The sequence below is a fragment of the Cydia amplana genome, chromosome Z (genome assembly GCF_948474715.1).
Source record: "Cydia amplana chromosome Z, ilCydAmpl1.1, whole genome shotgun sequence".
Classification (NCBI taxonomy): domain Eukaryota; kingdom Metazoa; phylum Arthropoda; class Insecta; order Lepidoptera; family Tortricidae; genus Cydia; species Cydia amplana.
This window is the reverse complement of record NC_086096.1, coordinates 31,175,843-31,196,845: the sequence shown is the minus strand read 5'-3', so window position 1 is coordinate 31,196,845 and position 21,003 is coordinate 31,175,843. Positions and strand designations below refer to the sequence as shown.

At 36.6% G+C, this 21,003-nt stretch overlaps 1 protein-coding gene across 4 annotated transcripts in view; it reads right to left on the bottom strand.

Moving 5' to 3' along the window:
• The window catches only part of LOC134661089 (gamma-aminobutyric acid type B receptor subunit 1), a 110,561-nt gene extending 89,883 nt beyond the window's left edge, over positions 1 to 20,678 (bottom strand). For all 4 annotated transcript variants that reach the window (XM_063517015.1, XM_063517016.1, XM_063517013.1 and 1 more), the window contains exon 1: positions 19,811 to 20,678. The gene's annotated coding sequence lies outside the window, so the exon portion shown is untranslated. The remainder of the gene's footprint in view (positions 1 to 19,810) is intronic.
• Positions 20,679 to 21,003: the final 325 nt, after the last annotated feature.

The window sequence follows — 21,003 nt, the reverse complement described above, 5'->3', positions numbered from 1 at the left end:
TTATCAATTCGTACGATTCACTTTTTCACCACCAGAGATAAGGTATAAGAACGTTCAATTTGCGCAAGTTAAAAAAACCCACTTGCTGAAACAATTCACACATCTTAATTGCACATGCGAACATCTTAATTGTTATACAAATAACAATTAAGATGTTCGCATGCAAAATGAAAGATCGTAGGTAAATAATCCTATAAAAATTAGACCCAAACGGTCTCGGCGATTATAAATTCTCTCACTCGAAAAAGGTAAATTTGTGTAATTCCTGACCGCGCCACATGAATGTTACCGTTTTGAAAAATGCTTGCGGTCCAAAAACAGGTCCTTTACGCCGAGAGTAAAACAGCCGACGCGATAATTGTAATTTAAGGGCAGCTTGTCCCTTCGGCCGCGGCCGCCAACCGTGAACCAGCCAGAACGCCAAACGACCCTCAAATGTTCCGAAATTTAATTAAAATTTTGCAAACTTACTGTACCTACTGTATATCAGTATAAATTAAAACGTGGATCATGTTAATGTTCAAGGCATGCACGTTTCTTAAATCGGGTTATACCTAAGTTAGTTTGCTTTTGTTTATTTCAATAGAAATATGGATAAAATATCGTAAAAAATATACTAAAAAGAAAAAGTATGGGGCAGAATAGTTTAAAAGTAACAGCTGTGATAAAATATATAATATCGACACAATATTCTGTAAGTGTGAAGCTCAATAAATTTTAATAGATATTATGTAATTATCATGCTAATTACCGTATGATGTACGATTTTTCTCTATAATCATACCAAAGTAATATATTTTAATACCTGAATTTGGTACTCAAATGCCAAATAGCGAAATACGAACTTCACAGAAAGCGACGTCAGAGTTTAATGGAAATTGGAAATTCCATCATGAACATGTTGAGAAATTCAAACGTGGAATAGGCCAAAGATATGCGCTTCGTGCATTTAAATGCCAAGTCCTGTCATCCTCTAGACAGTCTTATCTACCGACTTCGGAGAAACATTGAGGAAACTTGAAACAGCCAATAGACTCATATCCGATGAGAAAAGTGACGTTTATGGTTCAAAAATGTCACTTTTGACACTGACAGATCAGTATCATATTGGAAACAGATCTAATAACTAAAATTCGAAATGGCCTAAAAAGTTAGTTACCTACTGTACCACATAAATACCTATTTTCTAAAGTGATCATATTATCTTTGTTGTCAAAATTAGATTAACATCATTTCTTGAAGCCTAGGATATTTGAGAACAATATTACACAAATCAACTTACTCCTTATGTTGTGGGTACTAAACGAAGATATACAAATATAAATATTAAATAGGTACATAGAAAACATATATGATTTAAATGTTGCTAAATAGTAAATATACCTACAAATAAATGCCCTTACCGGAACTCAAACCAGGACCAGGACCCCGCTACTGGCAAGGCTATTTTGTACAAAAATGTCCGTAGTAGTTCTTTACTTATTTCATTTAAATTTTATATAATTATATTGGTTACTTATTAAATCAATGCTTATACTGCAAAAAGTTGCAACCTAAAGAAAACTTGTAAAATTAAACAAACTTTAAAGTAAAACGTAACACGGACTAATTCCCTAATTTAGGTTATTTTTAATTGACATTCTAAATATGGTCTGAATTTACGTTAATTAATTCACTATATACTCAGACTAGTACGAGTAAGTATGGCAAGTTTACAACGTGTGTCGTAAGTAGGTAATTCTAATCAAGCTAATATGCGCTAAAATCAAAAGAAACAAATCATGCATTTATTCCGTTTTTAACTGGGTAGGTACTAAGGGCAAGAGGAAAGATTTAAAAGCCTAAATAAAAGTTTTGTTTTCTCTAATAGTTTCTGATTTCCACGCTGTGCAACATTTGTAAATATGTGAGAATCCAAGAGGTAAAAGTGCAATAATGCATCAGAAGCTTATTTACGATGTACCTACGGAGTATTGCGAAAAATAAAAACACTAATATGAGCAAAATGCGTTCACGAAATACTTACATTTTATTTTATGCAAAAAATTAAATAATGTAGCTACATTTTGTGTAACATGTACTCGTAAGTTTAAGTAGCTACCTAAAATAAAAACAGTATACATATATTTTTTATATTTTTAAACTTAACGCGTTTATATTGTTTTATGTGTATTAAGGTAGCCTGAAATAGCACCGCTTTCCAAGGTAATATACACTACGAAAATAATGCATTCAGTATTTAAATACTTGCGTATTTATGGACATACTTAATGCCGTAGAGAACTTTCTGAGAATTATGTTGTTGCAGAGATGTGCGTTCTCATAAAATAGTTGTGGTATTCCTAATAGAAAATTATAAGCGGAAGTTCTTGGAACAAGACTCGCACAATCTAAAGTTTTTTAATAAAACTGTTCGATCATCTTTGGCGAGCACAAGCTAGCCGAAGTGCCTCGCATATTAAACGCCTGGGAATATAGTGGTAAATAGGTCTATTCATGTTTAATTCACTACAACATTATTCGTTGAAATATTTTGTCTGTTTTTCTTCAGCGGGCTATTGTTGTCTCGTTTGTATAGCTTGCCGCAGTGGATAAAGCTTTCATCTCACTCAACATTGTTAAACATCTTACACAAGTCTATACATCATTACGATGTCGAATGAACAAGTCTGGTAATGCAAGTTTAATACGTCGCCAAAAATTACACAATTATTTTAGGCAACAATTCATCTTTTCGGATACATCGGTAACCAATTTTTGCTTTCCTTTTAATAACGTGGCTAGATTTGCAACGGACGATTTTGTATTTGTCTTCTGCAATAAAATTATTAGTAAATGGTAAGTAATGGTAAGTAAGTAAGTGTCGATAATTATCTTAGGAAAGCTACTTATTATTTTGTGTATTAAATCAGCGAGCAAGCTAAGGATTCTGGTCTAGTGTCATGAGCGTAGGTTTAGGTTGCTCCAACAGAGCATCTTACTTAAACACTCAAAGGACTGTTCACATGCGACTGTCCTCACATCGCCAAGATTGCCAAGCCTGACTGAACTAGACTGGAATGTGTATTGTATCTTCGTCGGAAGGACTAGAGTTTTACAGTGTTTTTGTATAAGCGTCATGCCCAGAGTTAGTGTCAACATTTGTTTCTTCTGTATTATAAATTGAATAACACGGTGGGATAATATGATGTTGATGCATATTAACTCACATTTATAGACGGGTCTAACGCGAAATTTACCTTTATTTACCGACGTTTCGACACAGGTTTCACTGGTCATGGTCGCGGCTAACTGATGTCCCAGCAAAATGTCAAAACAGAGATTTATGCAACTACCCGACGAAAAGTGTATGAAAAAGTTTATGAGTTAATGTGTTCAAAACGCGAAGGTTTTAAATATTATATGATGTTGATGGGTACAAATGCCCACACATTTGATAAGTGGGTGATAGACGTGCGAGTAAGTTCGAGAACTTATTGGCTTGACGACTCGTGTGTCAGCCTAAGTATGCGTAGGTACTTTAAAACCGCCGAATAAGTTCGTTGGCTATCTGGCATGTTTGAAATTTTGCTCGTAGCCCGCCTCGGCCCGTACCTACGTCTGTCACCGCCGCGAGCCGCCATTTCCTCCATAATAACATTTCTTCCGTAGACGACATAGCGACGGCAGACGCCAGTGAACCGCTTGAAGCTAAATGACCAAGCTTCAACGAATATGTACGTCAAATATTCTAGATAGATACTTATTCGTCTAGATATAATTTGGATTAGATATTTCAGTGTCAAAGTGCCGTTTTTGTTTGATGAACCTTCATTTTTAACATTGACATATCTAATCCATATCGCATCTAACGTAATATTTGACGTATCTTAAAGTTCAAATCCGGCCAATCTCGCGAAACTAAAAAATCCCGTACTTTAATTTCGTACGTCTGCTGGCGGTTCGAACATTATTATTACACAGGGCCGAAAAACTTATCTGATACACTAACCCTTATTGGAATCCATGCTTCGAATACCTCGTGCCTCACTCGCGTATTTCACTTCTATTATAGTTAAGAAAGGTTCCGTCCTTTCAATTCAGGCTGGAAATGTAGTTTTTACGAAAATGAAATAGCTTTTATGCCGCGTAAATAATTAAGTTTGTTTGTGAACGTTCTTACAATGTGCGACACAAGACGATACTCGTACTTTGTAGCATCTCAGCCTTCACACAGCCATCTACAAACGAACGACTCGGTGGTTCCATTGCCAGCTCGTTTAGGTACCTCGCTCGACTCCGCTGTGGTGAGCTCTATAAATACAAAGCAATTCAACGAACTACCTAGAACGGAATGTTTGCTGAGCGCTTTAAAAGAAACGTCAACTTTAACGAAGAGAAAACTAAGGACTAAAAGATATTTACACTAAGTAAGTATTCTTGTGTTCAACTCGAAGGTTAAGTAACATAATCTCGGAGGAGAATATTCATAAGTTGTTGAGAGATTCATAAAACGGAGGCGGCTTGTGGCGGGTGCGCAGCGCACCCTGCAGCCGAGCCGCCTCACGTACTCTACCCACTCGCCCGTAATTTCATTTTATTGACCCTAATATACGGTCAACACGTGGTACTCTCAGTCGGCATGAATACAGATGTCCTTGCCATCTCAACTACGACTTGAACTACATACTACATTCAAGAGCATAGAAAACGAGCAAATATACCACTTTCCATGGCCCTTGAACACATAAAGAGATCACAAGTTTATACTTAGTCATGTTTATTTTAAAAAACACGTGTATTTTACTTTCCCCTAATTCGTAATTAAATGTAGAGTGTTTAACTCGGGTGAAAGGAATCATTTCAACCTTGCACTATTGGCGCTACCTCGACTGGAATGAGTGCCTTTGGTTAACAATCTACTATAATAATAACTTTCGAATTAGTAGCGACTCGATTATCTTGCTGTGAGATTGATCAATGACAACAGATACAGCAGCCGAAAGGTTGTTACTCGATTAGCGCCATCCAGGGGATACGTGCAGGGTGTTAGTGGCAATTCCTGCGGACGTGAGTAACATCATCCCCCCATGACCCCATATGACCCCACGCGGAAGCCAGTTGGATTCTCGGCCCCCAGACGGGATTGGTGCCAATTGAACAGGCTTAGAACAGAACATGGACTCTGCGGGGATTATATGTTTAAGTGTGGCTGGAGAAATTCATCGGCGTGTGACTGCGGAGCTCCTTGGGCAGTCCATAAAACATATTATGTATGACTGTCCAAAGAGGAAATACACTGGATATTCCCTAGACTTGCTCTTCCCTGATATGAACGCAGCCTACTGGGTGAAGAAGCTAGATATTAGATTATAGTCCTTAATTGTTACCTATATTTCCACAAATATTTTGCTAGTAAGCGACCAGACTTTGTAGCCATACGATTAAATAAAATATAATAATAACGGCCTCTTATTTGAAAATATGTTCAAGGCTACTTTACTAAAATTGAAGTCTCCTTTCAAGGTTGGAGTAAAAATTTAATTAACTAATACAACTAAAAGCAACGTAGCTAAATAACACTGTTTCGAAAACGGCCGTAATTACCTATATATATATAGATATAGGGTAGGTACGTAATATGTACCCGTTGCCCGATTGTTAATATTATGAACAATCCGGCAAATGGCAGAATCGTTAAATATTAGCTATAGGTGAAACGTGGCAGTCTCGTGAAGAGCTACTAATCACGGATATCGACTTTCGATAAATAACCACTATTGGGTAGAAATATAGCCCAATTTGTAGTTGGAATGTTTTCCCACCCTTTTAGGTTTATGTGCACTTTCGTAGTATCTAATAACCGGAGACGGAATCGGTTTTATGTAGGAGTGTTGAGATTAATGGTGATCTACTTCTGTGCAGATGTATAATACATATATACTAGGATGCTTCGAGCAACACCGGCTTCCGAAACCTAGCTAGGATGTATCGTGATGACTGATGACATATGCTACCAAAAGTCAAACGAGTAATTCCATAAACATTATTTATTTAAGTTTCCATTGGCTTGTTCTATCAAGGATTGTCATCTTGGCTAGGCCCCCTGACGATTTGAGCGTGACGTTAATGGGTGGGGCGGAGCGGTCACACACTTCTAAAAAAAACCGGCCAAGTGCGAGTCGGACTTGCGCACGGAGGTTTCCGCACCATCAACAAAAAATAGAGCAATAAATCGTGTTTGTTGTATGGGAGCCCCCTTAAATATTTATTTTATTTTATTTTTAGTATTTGTTGTTATAGCGGCAACAGAGATACATCATTTGTGAAAATTTCAACTGTCTAGCTATCGCGGTTCATGAGATACAGCCTGGTGACAGACGGACGGACGGACGGACGGACGGACAGCGGAGTCTTAGTAATAGGGTCCCGTTTTTTACCCTTTGGGTACGGAACCCTAAAAACACATTAGCATTCTGAAGCCCAGAATTTTTAGTATTACTGTGAATAAAATATTTCAAGAATTCCGTTGTACTGACGATTTTCACAAGCCAAAGTAACAAAAATGTTAATGTAACGTAACGTCAGCGAGCCGTATTTTATTTCACGTGGATCTCATGATACTCGTAGTACAGAATGACTAAGGCATGCACAATGAAATCACTATTTACTTTATATTTACCTCTTCACTAAATGTTCTAAAATTAATATATTTCATTTTTATGTATATTGTTTTTCTTTGTATCTTTATATTTTGTAGTTTCACAGTGCCTTGGTTTTATACTGTAATGCTGTGTTACTTATTTGATTAATAAATAAATAAATATTACTTAAGTAGGTATAGCTACAATTTTGCTTTAGTATAATTTCTATAGATGAGAGTAGATTTTATCTAAAATGATTATGTAACAAAAGCTCGCTTGTGTCCCGGGGTGAAACTCGCCATTCAGCATTATCTTAAAAGTGTTTCAGGTCAATATCTAAGAGCCCAGGCCGCTTGTATATTTATTCATGAAAAGTTGAGTAGACATCGCTCCGAGCTCGTTAAACACCTCGTATTACACCCTCCATTACCCTCTCTTATGACGTGCTTACGTTATGCAGGATTAGATTTCAAATTAACTTTAACAAGACAACCTTAAAAACCATTGAACGTAGGTATAGGGCAAACCTACAGAGTAGGTACGTTACGACTTTAAGTAGTTTATTTAATATGCATCTTCTGTGTGTATTTCTTTATAAATAAATTTATTATTTGTTCCATCGTTTTTATGGCTCAGGTGACACTAGTACATGACACAGGCCGTATTTTTTAACTGAATTTCTGTTCCGGCTGTTCTAGAGTCCGTTGGTCTAGCGATATATTATGGGGACCGAGCGCGCGTCGCCTTTAACGTAATTAAGTCGAAAATTAAATAGGATATGCATACACTCTATCGGCCGCCGAGACATTGCGCGACTGGCTTCGGCTAAGGCGACAACCATAGGTTGGAGCGAAACACAGCGATCGGACCTTTCGTTCCCACGAATGGTTTTCGCCTTAGCCGAAGCCAGTCGCGAAATGTCGTGGCCAGGCCGTAAATTGTGGTCAAAAGACTAGCTTTTTCAATTGCACGATTTTTGCGAATCGCGAGTTCACAGTTCAAAGCAAACTACTAATTTATAATTGTTTTCCAATAAACCGTGGTATTTTCAGAATTAAAATACCGCTGTAAGTTCGTAACGAAGGTTATGCATCACGTGTCTACGGATGATGTTCGCTACGCAGTAGCATGAAAGGCTCAAAGCACAGGCCCGGGGCTTATCGTACAAAGGATGGGAGGTACATTGTTAAAGGGATTTGACATGTACATCATTTTTAGAAGAAAAAAAATGTATAATGTAAGAACGCTTGTTGCACGTTTACAACGTCGCGGGTAGTTGCTAGTACCGTAAAATGGGGTGAGTAGGGTCAAAACTGAAATTCAAACCTCGATAACATTTTATTTTTACATATGAAAACTGAATGGTGTATATAATAAGTGTTCCGGACGTTTGTATTTTAGTTTTTATTTTATTTTGGGTAGTTCCATTTCATAACTTTGACGATAAAGAGGAAAACCCACCTCACCCCGTAGTGCCTCGTATTTGGGGTGAGAGGGGTTTTCATACAAAGGTGATTTTTGAAGATTGTTGGATCGATTTTTTTATTATTGCGTATTACTATAGCTCCATTTTAAATTGGAATACATTATTTTTGTAGCAGTAGCCTTAAAATCCCTACTCACCCCCCTCTCAAACCTTCTTTCCCCATTCATAACCCACCTCTCCGCGAAACCTACTCACCCCGTTTTACGGTAGCTAATAAAACCTGGCTCCTATTTGCTACTCGATTTATATTATGGTACCTATTGGTTGGAAATTGATACCTTACCGACAAATCAGATATCATGCAATTTAGCGATTACAGCAAAACTTTAATACGACAGCCAGAAGTTTGTGCGTGATAATGTCCATTAATTTGTCGAAAAGAATCGTGGAATGTATTGGACCCCATACATTCCACGACTCTTTCCACACAGATTCTACATACATTAACACTCTATTTTTACGACGAAGTGCGCAAACCGAGTCCGAGTCGATCTTAGAATGTTGTATGTTTTAGAATAGAATATGATAATTTTATAAAGGGCTACAAAAAAAATCCAGTAAGATTGCTTATTTACTAATTTTAAATGTTTTAGTTACTAAGCGTAATGAGGTGCTCCACAAATCACTAAGGCGCCTTCACCTCCAATCCAAACTGATTTAAATATGCAGACGGCCGTATCGATTGTCTCCGAGAATAACGCCCCTGTGACGTGGAGCGTCACGTCACCCGAGCGCGACCCAGGTACCCTAATACCGCGACCGTTATTTTTTGATGTTTCATTACACAAGGTGACTACGAAACAGTTAGAAAAGAAAAAAAATCGAACTAGGTGTAATTTTTTTTTAGCGCTACTCAACTTTTAATACATAATATTTAAAAAAAAGTAAGTTTGTGTAGGTATTTGGTTGGTGATTTGCTGAGCTCGTACCCTTATTTTTTAGTATCTAACTATCTTCCTATAACTATTTTGACTTCATCCTTTACTAATAAATATTATAAGAATGACACTGCATAGTCTTGAAACGGTTCCGTCACGTCAACTAATGAAGCTATAGGTACATTATATAATTAGGTTACCGGTTTTGGAATGAAATTTGATTAAAGTTGTGTTTTTAATTAATTTCCTTTATTAAGCGGTATCTCTGGTGTCTAATGTCATTATAAAGTTATATAACTTTATAAAGTAGAAGTTTTAAAACAAAAACGCCGTTACTAAACTCATAAATTGGAATTGTGTTAACAATCAAGGACGCAATTTAGAGTAATAATAATATACATTTGTAGTTTTTTTTACAAAGTACAGTTACTAAAAAGTAAACATACTTGCATAAAATAAGCACTATTTTGTAAATATATTAGTATAAATCATATTTTTGTTGAATAAATTTTGTTTTCTAAAATAAAATCTGTCACAACTAAATCGTTTGGCAGTATTGTAAGGACATGTAATTAAGCGCTGGTAAATATATTTCAGTAGCCTATAAAAAGTTTATGTACCTATTTGTGAGCTCAACTTTATCGTGTTTCAGCCAAGTCATAAAGCAGTAACATGAAGCGAATTGCAATTCTGACAAACAAAGCTTTAACTGCCTTGACAGTTGTGGCTAGTTGAATAATAGCTCGGGGTAGTCGGGGTACTCGTATCGTAGATACCGTACGTTAAAGTATGAGAGAAGTTTCTCAAGTGGAGGAAGTGTGTATGTCATATATGTATATATATATATATATATATATATATATATATATACATATATGACATACACACTTCCTCCACTTGAGAAACTTCTATATATATATATATATATATATTATATACGTTGACTTTAACCGAAACTTTCTGAAACTAGGTTTCAATGACTTCCGTGTGTGGTGTGTGTGTGTGTATCTACTTATAGTAATCAAATGTCTTAAGTTCTAAGTGATACTTATCACCTACCTAGGTGATAAGTAGGTGATGTAGACCCCGGATTCTTGTCGCGATCACGTGACAAAAGGGTGATTTGGGGAGTAAATGGAACAGTACCTATTAATTAATACGGATTTATTAAGATAATATAATACAAAAAAAAAAGATTAAAATGTCGACGTCGCTCTATTGTTAACGGACTCTCCGTAACAGATCAACAGTTGTTCTAAATGACTTGCGGTTAGGCTACGTCTTCTAGCAGAATATATCCACTTCAAAAAAGAAAAGCTTCTTTCCACTCGGACAGATGTTAACGGAGCATATTTGAAAAGTTTATTAGTTATCTTATAATTTAAGTATTATCTTGTTCTACCATTCCATTTACTCCCCAAATCACCCTTTTGTCACGTGATCGCGACAAGAATCCGGGGTCTAGCTGATAAGTATCACTTAGACGTGACTGTAACTGTACAGTACTACTGTACTGTACTGTACTGTACTGTGTAGGTACTGACCTAAGCACATCCTACAATTTCTACCGCATACCTGTGTAAAGTTGTAAGAATCTAATGTAAAATTGTATGAATCGAAAGCTTTATTTTTTCTCAGTTACGTCTAGTTTTTTTTATAAATGTCAGTTTGTTTTTAAAAAGGTAATTTGGGGCACATTAATTCGAATGCCAACAGGTTTATGTTCTTCTTCTTCAACCTAGCATTTTCCCGGCCTAGCGCCAGGGTCCGCTTTCCTGCTCAGTCTTCTCCACTTTGCCCGGTCTTCGGCATCCTTAGGTGTGAGATTGTTCTCTCCCATGTCCGCCAACAGGTTTATGTTATGTAGGAAAATATATATGTACCTATGTGAATCAAAGTGCCCCGGGCATGTATCAATGTATCCCGTATATGGGGTAGTTTGATAAGAATTCCATTTTTCAGAAAACGAGTTATTGGACGAGTTATTAGGGATTTCGGATTTTTATTCACTGAATAAAAGTAGTATTTACCCAGGAAAATATGTATTAACTTGTAAAATGAAATTTTTCTCTGAAACGACGAGTTATATTAATCAACGATCGAACCAACCTGCGACAAAATATCAAATCATTTCAATTTTGCAAAATGGGTCAAATTAAGTTAAAACAAGTTGTTATGAACACAAAGGATGTCTACTTCAAAAGTTGTAGGTACCGTAAAACGGGGTGAGTACGTTTCGCGGGGAAAGTTGGGTGAGAAGGTTTGAGAGGGGGGTGAGAAAGGATTTTAAGGCTACTGCTACAAAAATAGTGTATTCCAATTTAAAATGGAGCTATAGCAATACGCATAATAAAAAAAAATCGATCCAACAATCTTCCAAAATCACCTTTGTATGAAAATCCCTCTCACCCCAAATATGGGGTGAGGTGGGTTTTCCTCTTTATCGTCAAAGTTATGAAATGAAACTACCCAAAATAAAATAAAAACTAAAATACAAAGGTCCGGAACACTTATTATATACACAATTCAGTTTTCATATGTAAAAATAAAATGTTATCGAGGTATGAATTTCAGTTTTGATCCTACTCACCCCATTTTACGGTACGTCTTGGAAGATTTTCAGACAGCAGCTGTGCCTTTGCTATTCAAGCTGATATATAATTATAATAAACGTACGAGTACCTATATATTTCAGTAGGTAGGTACGTAACAATACATTTGGTTGAGAATCTTTGTGGATGTAAAATGCGTAGGTACAGTCAGCAGCAGAAGTTACTAAGCGGGCGAGGTGTTCACAACTACATTGACACGCTCTTATCACTTTAACAATAAAGTCGCGTCAAGATCATTTTGAACACCTTGCCCGCTTAGCAACTTCTGATTTTAATAACATGATTAGTTATCATATACGAGGGGTGTTCAAAATATTCTCGGTATGAGAATGAAAACAAACAAGTACGAAAAGTTTGATATTTTTATTTTTCAATATACTCCCCCCCTATGTTCATACACTTAAAAGATCGATCAATTATTTTTTTTAATCCTGCATAAAAATATTTTTTATCTTTGGTGTAAAAATGCTCCTCCACTGCCGCCTTCAATGCTTCATCATCGGAAAATTTATTTCCACGCAGATCCTTTTTAAGATTGGGGAACAAAAAGAAGTCGCTGGGGGCTAAGTCCAGACTATACGGTGGGTGAGTAACAGTTTCAAACCCACATTCAACAATAGCTGCCTTGGCAATATGAGCAGTATGGACGGGGGCGTTGTCATGCAGAAGCATAACACCTTTGGTTAACTTTCCTCGCCTCTTTTCTTTGATTGCATCCTTTAATTGACGTAGAATGTTAGCGTAGTACTGTCCTGTGATATTTACACCTTTTTCTTTATAATCGATCAGTAATACTCCTTCACAATCCCAAAATATCGTGGCCATGACCTTGCCAGCTGAAGGGATGACCTTGAACTTCTTGGGATGAGCTGAACCCTTAATGTGCCACTGCATGGACTCTTGTTTACTCTCTGGGTCATAATGATGAACCCAGGTTTCATCTCCAGCAACTATTCTTTGCAGCACCTCATCAGGATTTTCACCGCACAGGTCAATAAAATCGGAACAACAAGCTACACGCATGTCTTTTTGAAGCCGAGTCAGCATTCGCGGAACCCATCTTGCACTTACTTTTGACATATTAAGATGGTCATGGATAATATCATGTACGGTACCAATAGAGAGATTGGTTACCTGTGCTATAGATTTTACCTTCACTCGACCATCTTCCAATATAAGTTTTTCCACTTTATCAATATTTTCTTGTGAAGTAGCTACTACAGGCCGGCCAGGTCTAGGGTCGTCTTCAACACTCTCCCTTCCACGTTTAAACTAGCTTGACCACTTTTGAATGGTAGATAAAGAAGGAGCAGACTCACGGTAAACACAATCCATTTCCTCTTTTATGGTTTTTTGATTTTTACCCTGTTTTGTCAAGAATTTTATCACGCATCGATGTTCTAATTTAGTTAATATTGTCAATTCCCACATGATGTTCATGTTTGTTCAGCAATTGCAGAAAAACAAAAGAACATTTCGGTTCGAATTATACTTTTTTTTAATGTCAATGAATAAACCTTAGCGGCCAGTAACGAAAGAAATTTTAGAAGAGGTTGTAAGATATCAATACCGAGAATATTTTGAACGCCCCTCGTATATGTAACTATAAATACATATAATATAGGTACATATTTATATTAATAATATATTACTTATATTAAAGCACATAAAACGTATTGCGATTAATATTTTTTGTATATGTAGGTATACCTAACAGCAACACTTGTGGGCGTTGTCAAATGCCCGGGCCCGATTCTGATTTTGAAATAGACATCTACTAGATATCTTTTAGACATCACCAAGATATGATAACATTATTTTTAAGATATAACCTGTCAAATTTGACATTTCCGCGATTCTGTAGATACTCTTGAACGATTTTCACAACATAGGTATGTCTAAATCATCTCGTTATGTATTTTTAGATCTCAAAACGATTTTGAAACGATCTTAAAACGATAATTTAACGTAAAAGTGACATTGGTTGCCCGAATTGAGCTGCAAAAGATATCTACTTGAAATCTAAACTAGTTGGTATCTCTTCTCTAGAACGGATCTTGTTTTCCGAATACCACGGCCGGGCTAAAAGCAAATTTTATTATAAGTCCCGTAAACGGCATGTCGCCGCCGTCGAGTCTGACTGCCCAGCGCCAGCGTTATCGTCAATTCCGGGTTATTATAATCGTGTGTTCCCCGTATCTCTCAAATTATACCCTGCGGGTAATTACTTTGGATTACCAGCATATTTGTATTTTTTATTCAGCTTTAATATATCGTAGAATATAATACCTATATAACATGTATTTATTACAGGGTGTCGCGTTTAATAAGGATCAATTAAAGCCTTAAAGATACTTATTATAAAGGACCTTTTTCTATTCCAGCACTTTTATTTGTCGATTAAATGATTGCCAGCCGGGCTAGCACATGATTGGCGTGACAGTACCTATCTCGCGGCGAGATAGACTACCCGACCCTTTTTAATTAACATTAGAAAAAGACGGGTAGTCTATCTATCTCGCCGCGAGATACTGTCGCGCCAATCATGTGCTAGGCATATTGTGATATCGAAATGAACTTCAATGACTTCAAACAGCAGTGTTGTCAGGAATATTAATGCAATATTATGCAAATGTTGTATTTTTTTAATGCTGACTTGTAGGCAAAAGGCCAAGATAAACACACCTTTACTTTGCTTTTATTTATAATTTTAGGTGTTTTCTGCTGTATTAGAAAAATTGATAATTGTGTGCCTGTCTTTACAAACTTCGTGTCGTTTTGTAACTTCGGCCCTTGAATTTTAAGAACCCTTATTATGTAGGTACGTGTTGCACAAAATACTATAAGTGCTGCCAATTAGATCAAAAAAATTTAGAGGCAAATTTTACACTGATAATCAGCAAAAAGTTTTCAATTTAATCTGATTAATATACAAGGTGTAAAAGAAATGTTAATCTGTTCAAGAAAAGATTAGAAAAAAAACTATTTTACCATATTTTTTTCTGAGGGGCAGGTCGTCCAAGTCTGCCAACCCTGCAAGATGTAATAAAAATGTTTCTTCTACTTTTTCCTAATCAGAACACGATACCGAATATGTCCTTAAACGAATCCCTAGTATTTTTGTTAGGTACACCTTGTAGAGTATTTAGATTCTAGTTCTACTGATCATTATCTTGTAACGTCAAGGCAAGTTAAATTCATAATTCTCGAAATAATCGAGTTACAAAAGTTAGGTAACACATTCACCGCTGAGCTATGATCGTAGCGCTACGTCGTAGTCGATAGCGAAAGCCGAAGTCAAAGCGACAATGTGTCGTAATTAGCGCCGAATGGGGTAACACGGTTCAGCAAAAACATGATACTTAAATAACAATGATTTCTCTTAAACCATCAATTTTCGCTGAGCATACATGGGTTAAATCGGTACCTCTTTAAGGTCCTCTAAATATCTTTGACCTTTCGTTTGGAATGCGACACCGTGTATCGTTTGAACTCAGTAGGCAACTATCTATCTATCTATCAGTAGTTACTTAGTTAGAAAAACATGACGTAATCCAGTCTATTTAGGAACGATATTACAATTGGATTGGTAGGTTTGTAAAAAAATATTTGGTTTATAAGTGGGCACCTTTCCGAACGTATAAGTTAATATTCTGAAATGCTACACTAACATTACAATTGATTTACAGTGATATTCAATATAAAAAAATTCTTGACTTCTTTTTCGAAATCTAAATACTATACTAATTGTGCTCACAGAGTCTCTGCTAACATTGTACACATTTTCCTTTTGATGAATTTCCTGAATTCTCTTTGCATTGAGCGCTGCTTCATAAGGGGCCAACGCTTTTATTATTTCAAGCAGCTTTGGCTGTGCCTCAGTAAGCTAATGAGGAAACTTCCTTACAAATACTAGCTACTTATACCTTCGTACATTGCATCCATGTGTAGCGCCATCCCCCGGGAGCGCGAACCTCAAGCACTGACGGGCGCGTCTTACTTAACAACCGTTATATAATCACGTAAGGGACTACAGATTTTAAATATGGGGTGAATCTTACACCTCCCTTGGTTACCTCTACCCGTAGTTATCAACACGAAACTGCGGTGCATCTCTGGCTTTTGTGAAAAAATGGTATGGCTTTGATTTCGTGTGTAAAAATAAAACTGGAGTCGAAAATATACAACAGTTTCCGATACCGTTATTGCTTATTCATAAAGGCCGGTGCACGTGAATCGAGTTATTTGTTGACCTTAGTTTCAGGCGACACACCGCAGTAGCAAGGGTATACTAGTACCGCTCAAAGCCGGTGTGAGCTTGGGGCCAAATTCGGTATTTGGTATTCTAGAGCATTCCGATTTAGGACTTAGTCATTTTTGCTTTTCGTATATTGATTCCTTTCGTTGCTTTAACTCTTCTAAAACAAATGAATATTCTTGTGATGGAAATTGGATTGCCCGGCTTAACGTTAATTTAAAAAAAGCGGCCAAGTGCGAGTCGGACTCGCCCATGAAGGGTTCCGTATTTAGGCGATTTATGACGTATAAAAGAAAACTACTTACTAGATCTAGTTCAAACCAATTTTCGGTGGAAGGTTACATGGTAATGTACATCATATATTTTTTTTAGTTTTATCATTCTCTTATTTTAGAAGTTACAGGGGGACGGGACACACATTTTACCACTTTGGAAGTGTCTCTCGCGCAAACTATTCAGTTTAGAAAAAAATGATATTAGAAACCTCAATATCATTTTTGAAGACCTATCCATAGATATGGGTCTGATGAAAAAAAAAATTGATTTTCAGTTCGAAGTATGGGGAACCCCAAAAATTTATTGTTTTTTTTTCTATTTTTGTGTGAAAATCTTAATGCGGTTTACAGAATACATCTACTTACCAAGTTTCAACAGTATAGTTCTTATAGTTTCGGAGAAAAGTGGCTGTGACATACGGACGGACAGACAGACAGACATGACGAATCTATAAGGGTTCCGTTTTTTGCCATTTGGCTACGGAACCCTAAAAACCGGGTAAATGCGAGTTCGTTCAACTCGCGCACCGAGGGTTCCGTACAAACGTTCTATTTTCCCATGTAACTACTATAATCACGAAAGACTTTTGACGAGAAGTATGCTAAGTCAACGTCGGGGCAGATTCGAATTTACTTGGACGAAATGTAAATACTTTTTAAAATAATCACTTCGAAATTCCAAAATAATATAAGTGGGTAACTATTTTGCTTTCCTCATATTCTAAATTAAAAGTAGATCTGAGTAACTCCCAGAAAGGGCCGGTGTAGCAGGATAGCCTTTGAAAAATTGACCCTAGAGATTTTGGTTAGAAACTATAACCAAACGATGCCTTTTAAGAAGATAATACTCTACACAACCCCCCTAGCCCCCTACTACCCCTGGGGGTCCACAATACCCGATAAACCCCAAAACTATTTTATTTTTTTCCTCCAAATGTATGAGACGGACGAATCCCCAATTTTGCTCAAATATTATTGGAACTAAAGGCCATTGTTGGAAAAGATACTTATAGCTCTCTATCTCATTACTTTGTAAAAAAAAATCAAAATAAAATTTGGAACAACCTGTATAATGACTTCCAGGCTTGGCACATTAACCATTTTTTTTAATATGTAAGTACTAACGTCTTATCTACGTCATATCCAAAATTCGTCCGCTTAGCAAGGGTGGAACACTCTGAAATAAATGTAAATGTACCAAAGTGTAGTGTTAGCAATGCGTAATTGTTCTTATAATAACATATGTTCTTATTTAGTTTCACCTGTCCAAGTGTCTGTAATCGTTTCTGACGGCATCGGCAGTAATAACATTTAGCAATCTTAATAAAATTTTTACAGATAAGATTTTTTCGTAACAAAACTGTGCTATGTACTTATATCTTATGCTAGCCGTAATTTGCGGCTTTGTAATTTGCCGCATCATAGAGGGTTCCTTTATCATATGATATGTGTGTAAATAAAATATATTAAGTCTTTAGTGCATTTTTATAATCATTGTTGTATTAGCAATTATTTTTTAACAGTCTGTTAAAACTAAAGACGATAATTTTGGATAATATAGGCACTCTTTAACGTAGGTAATTTAAGATTTAGGTATGTAATATGATATGAGACCACGTCGATTTTAAGTTTAGGCATTTTGAGAATGTGGTATTTTGAGAAAAATAAATAAGGCATTCTGAGTTTCAGGCATTTTGAAACTATTCCGTTTTGAGATCTACGAATTTTGGTAAAAGAGTTTCAGGCATTTTGAAACTATTCCGTTTATTTTAAACTAGCTGTTGCCCGCGACTTCGTACCCGTGGATTAGTATATTTACCCCATACAAACTATAGGGGATGAATTTTAAAATCCTTTCTTAGTGGACCCCTAGACCTTAAAAGGAACCTACTTGCCAAATTTGGACTTTCTAGTCCCAGCGGTTTGGGCTGTGCGTTGATTTAAGTCAGTCAGTCAGGTCTTTCACGTTTATATATATAGATTAAGGTGCAATGTAACCGTTGCGCAGTTGCCTCGTGATGTTTAATTTGATACCTAATAATGTGACTATCTAAGAAAAGGCAATAAACGTTTGTATCAAAAATAATACTACTACATACATTTTGTTGATCCATAGTCAACTTTTTAACTTGGTAACATCTTGGCAATGCATGCTGAATTTGTTACATAGCGAGCGCTACGCGATAGTAGAGCAAAGATAATGTCGCGACAGCCAATTTCCTAGCATATTTCTGGCTTTATGCAACATTATAGTTTAAGTTCGGGAAGCAGTTTGATTAAAATATGTCTCCATTTTGTTATTCACCGTATTCAAATAACTTTATTAAAGTTGCAGAAAATATTCTGAAATAAATTCTCTCACCGATAAAATGTTTATCTAGATTGTATGATATAAGAAATATAGCATACCTAGATTGGCCCTGCGGGCTCAGCACGGTTCCATTTTTATCCACTATCACTAAGCCCGTCACTTTCGCACTTACATACTTGTTAGAACGTGACAGGCATGGTGATAAATGATAAAAATGCGACCGTGCTACTAGGGCTGGAGATCCGACTCTTTCCCTTCCCTTTTTGGGGGATAGGCACGGTATGATCTCGTGGATACCGGGCCTAATCAGCTTAGTTTGACCTTAAGAACAATCGTGCCAAGCGGCATCGCCTGAGACGAAAGTGCATACTCAGTACTCACTGCACTCACATAGTTTATCTCGGAAACTATTCGATCTATAGAAACAATTCTAGTTTTGTATTGTAGCAAATTTAGTCTACTAAAAACGTCCTGAACGTCTCAAAAACTAGTCCTTTAGGGTTATAATCGCCCAAATCTAAAAAAACTAAATTTTTGTTTGGCGCTCGAGGTCACAAACTTGGATTATTCATTGAGCCAATATCAGAACTACCGAATTTGACGCAAATGAACCACGTTACCAAAGTCGACAAAGTTACTGGATTAAACGGGTAGGTACTACGATCAATGGCTACGTGTAGGTAGGTACAAAGTTATCTATTTATTAAACGTCAAATCCACGTGGTACATTTGATTAATCAACTGAAAAACATGCTTTTACCCTAAATAGCATTTTATCTTATTTTGCATATGAAAATAATATAGGTATAGCCCTACTTTACAAGACATGCTATTTATATATTCTACTATAGACGAATAATACATTAAGAAATAAATATATAGGTGTACATATGTATATATATTTATAAACATAATTATAATACATTACATAAAACTTAAATATATTACTGAATATTAATATAAAAAAGGGGTAAACTTAACCATACAAACATGCGGTAATTAGGTAAGTACTAAACTTATCTAATTTCTCGTACCTGGAGCTTAAATATGTTGGAGTTAAACCATTACGCCTGCGCTGAAATAAGGTTTCAAGCTCAAGAGTGTCTGAAAATCTTTAGCGAGACCTCTCCAAACGAGAAACGGCGAAATGTAAGCGGTACGTGCGGACAACAGTCAAGTACCTATAGGTACCTAAATAATGGATAAGGATAACACCAACAAAATCATCTTACTGCTACTAATTCATATGAATAAATATTCAACCGAATCATTAACAGACGGAAATAGCAGTCGATATCAAAAAAATACTCCATGCGCGCACTCTGACATCTAAGGGTGAACTTAAACATAAAAGTAACCTAGCATACCTTTATTTTGCCTCGAAATTCATGGTATCTGCCAAAGAATGTCCCAAAAATATCGATTCACGACGGATACACCATGTCTCCAGCCAAGACAAACGCCCCCTCCACTCTACGTACACATATGACACGGCACGTCAAGCGAGATATGAAATTGTTTTCCCGCCACTAAAGTTCTTTGACGGAAGTTCAACCACTGAGAAAAAGTTCTACAAACTGTCTTAAAAGAGTCTGAAAGCAATTCAGTAAGTTGTATCGGTATTTTAAAATCAGTTTTTTGTGAGAAGGATATGATTAGAGAACAGACTAAAAGTTTGAATGTATCGTTCAGACGTAGAGGAGGACCATGCGACAGGCTGGCGCGTGTTCTCAACTCGACTGACAGCGACCCCTGCACAGCCGCTGCCGCCGCGCGCAGGCTCGCGCCCGCCGGCATCGAACCCCTGTGTAAAGATCTTGTAAGCTTTTAGAGAGACGAGACCACGCGCCGCTCGGCACTACCGACCTTCTGGTACTAAAGCTTAAAATAAAATATTAAGCCACTGAAGATGGAGTTAAAACAAAAATGGATATACCATCATCAAGCCTCAATAACATTTTCTGCATAATTGGTTTTCTAAAATCAATAAATTGTTAGACAAGGACGGCAATAGTTTAATCAAGAATTTTTCTAAAATTACAAGATCTTTTCAGCTTGTGAAACAGGTGATATTGTTATTTCGCTCTAAGTATACCAGCTCCTGACTTCAGGGGGCACTAAATGCTGCCTTATCTGTGATAACAAACTTTCCGCCAATAGCATTTGTAGGCAACTTCGCAGCTAACTCGGCATTTGCCAGAATTTCAGGGGCGACTTTTCTTTTTATTTAAGTCTCTACCTTCTCGAGCCTTACAACGCATGCGTGTAACCAACAGAAAGCAGTGCAGGTCAAACTGCTATGGAAATTTCACATTTGAAAGACCCGTACATACCAAATGACTGTTAGGCGTTTTGCGGGAGTTTTAAATAATTAAAACTACTGAAAAAAATTATTTCGAAATTAACTGGGTCTTTATTTGATTTGGTGTAAATCGCACTAAGCGAAGTTGGATCTTTACCGTGTCTTATACTTATATGTAGTAAATAAAAAAATATTTATCTTTAGAAGATCTATGTTTTTTAAGGCTCCAAAGGGTCAAAATGTCACTACCAACGCGTG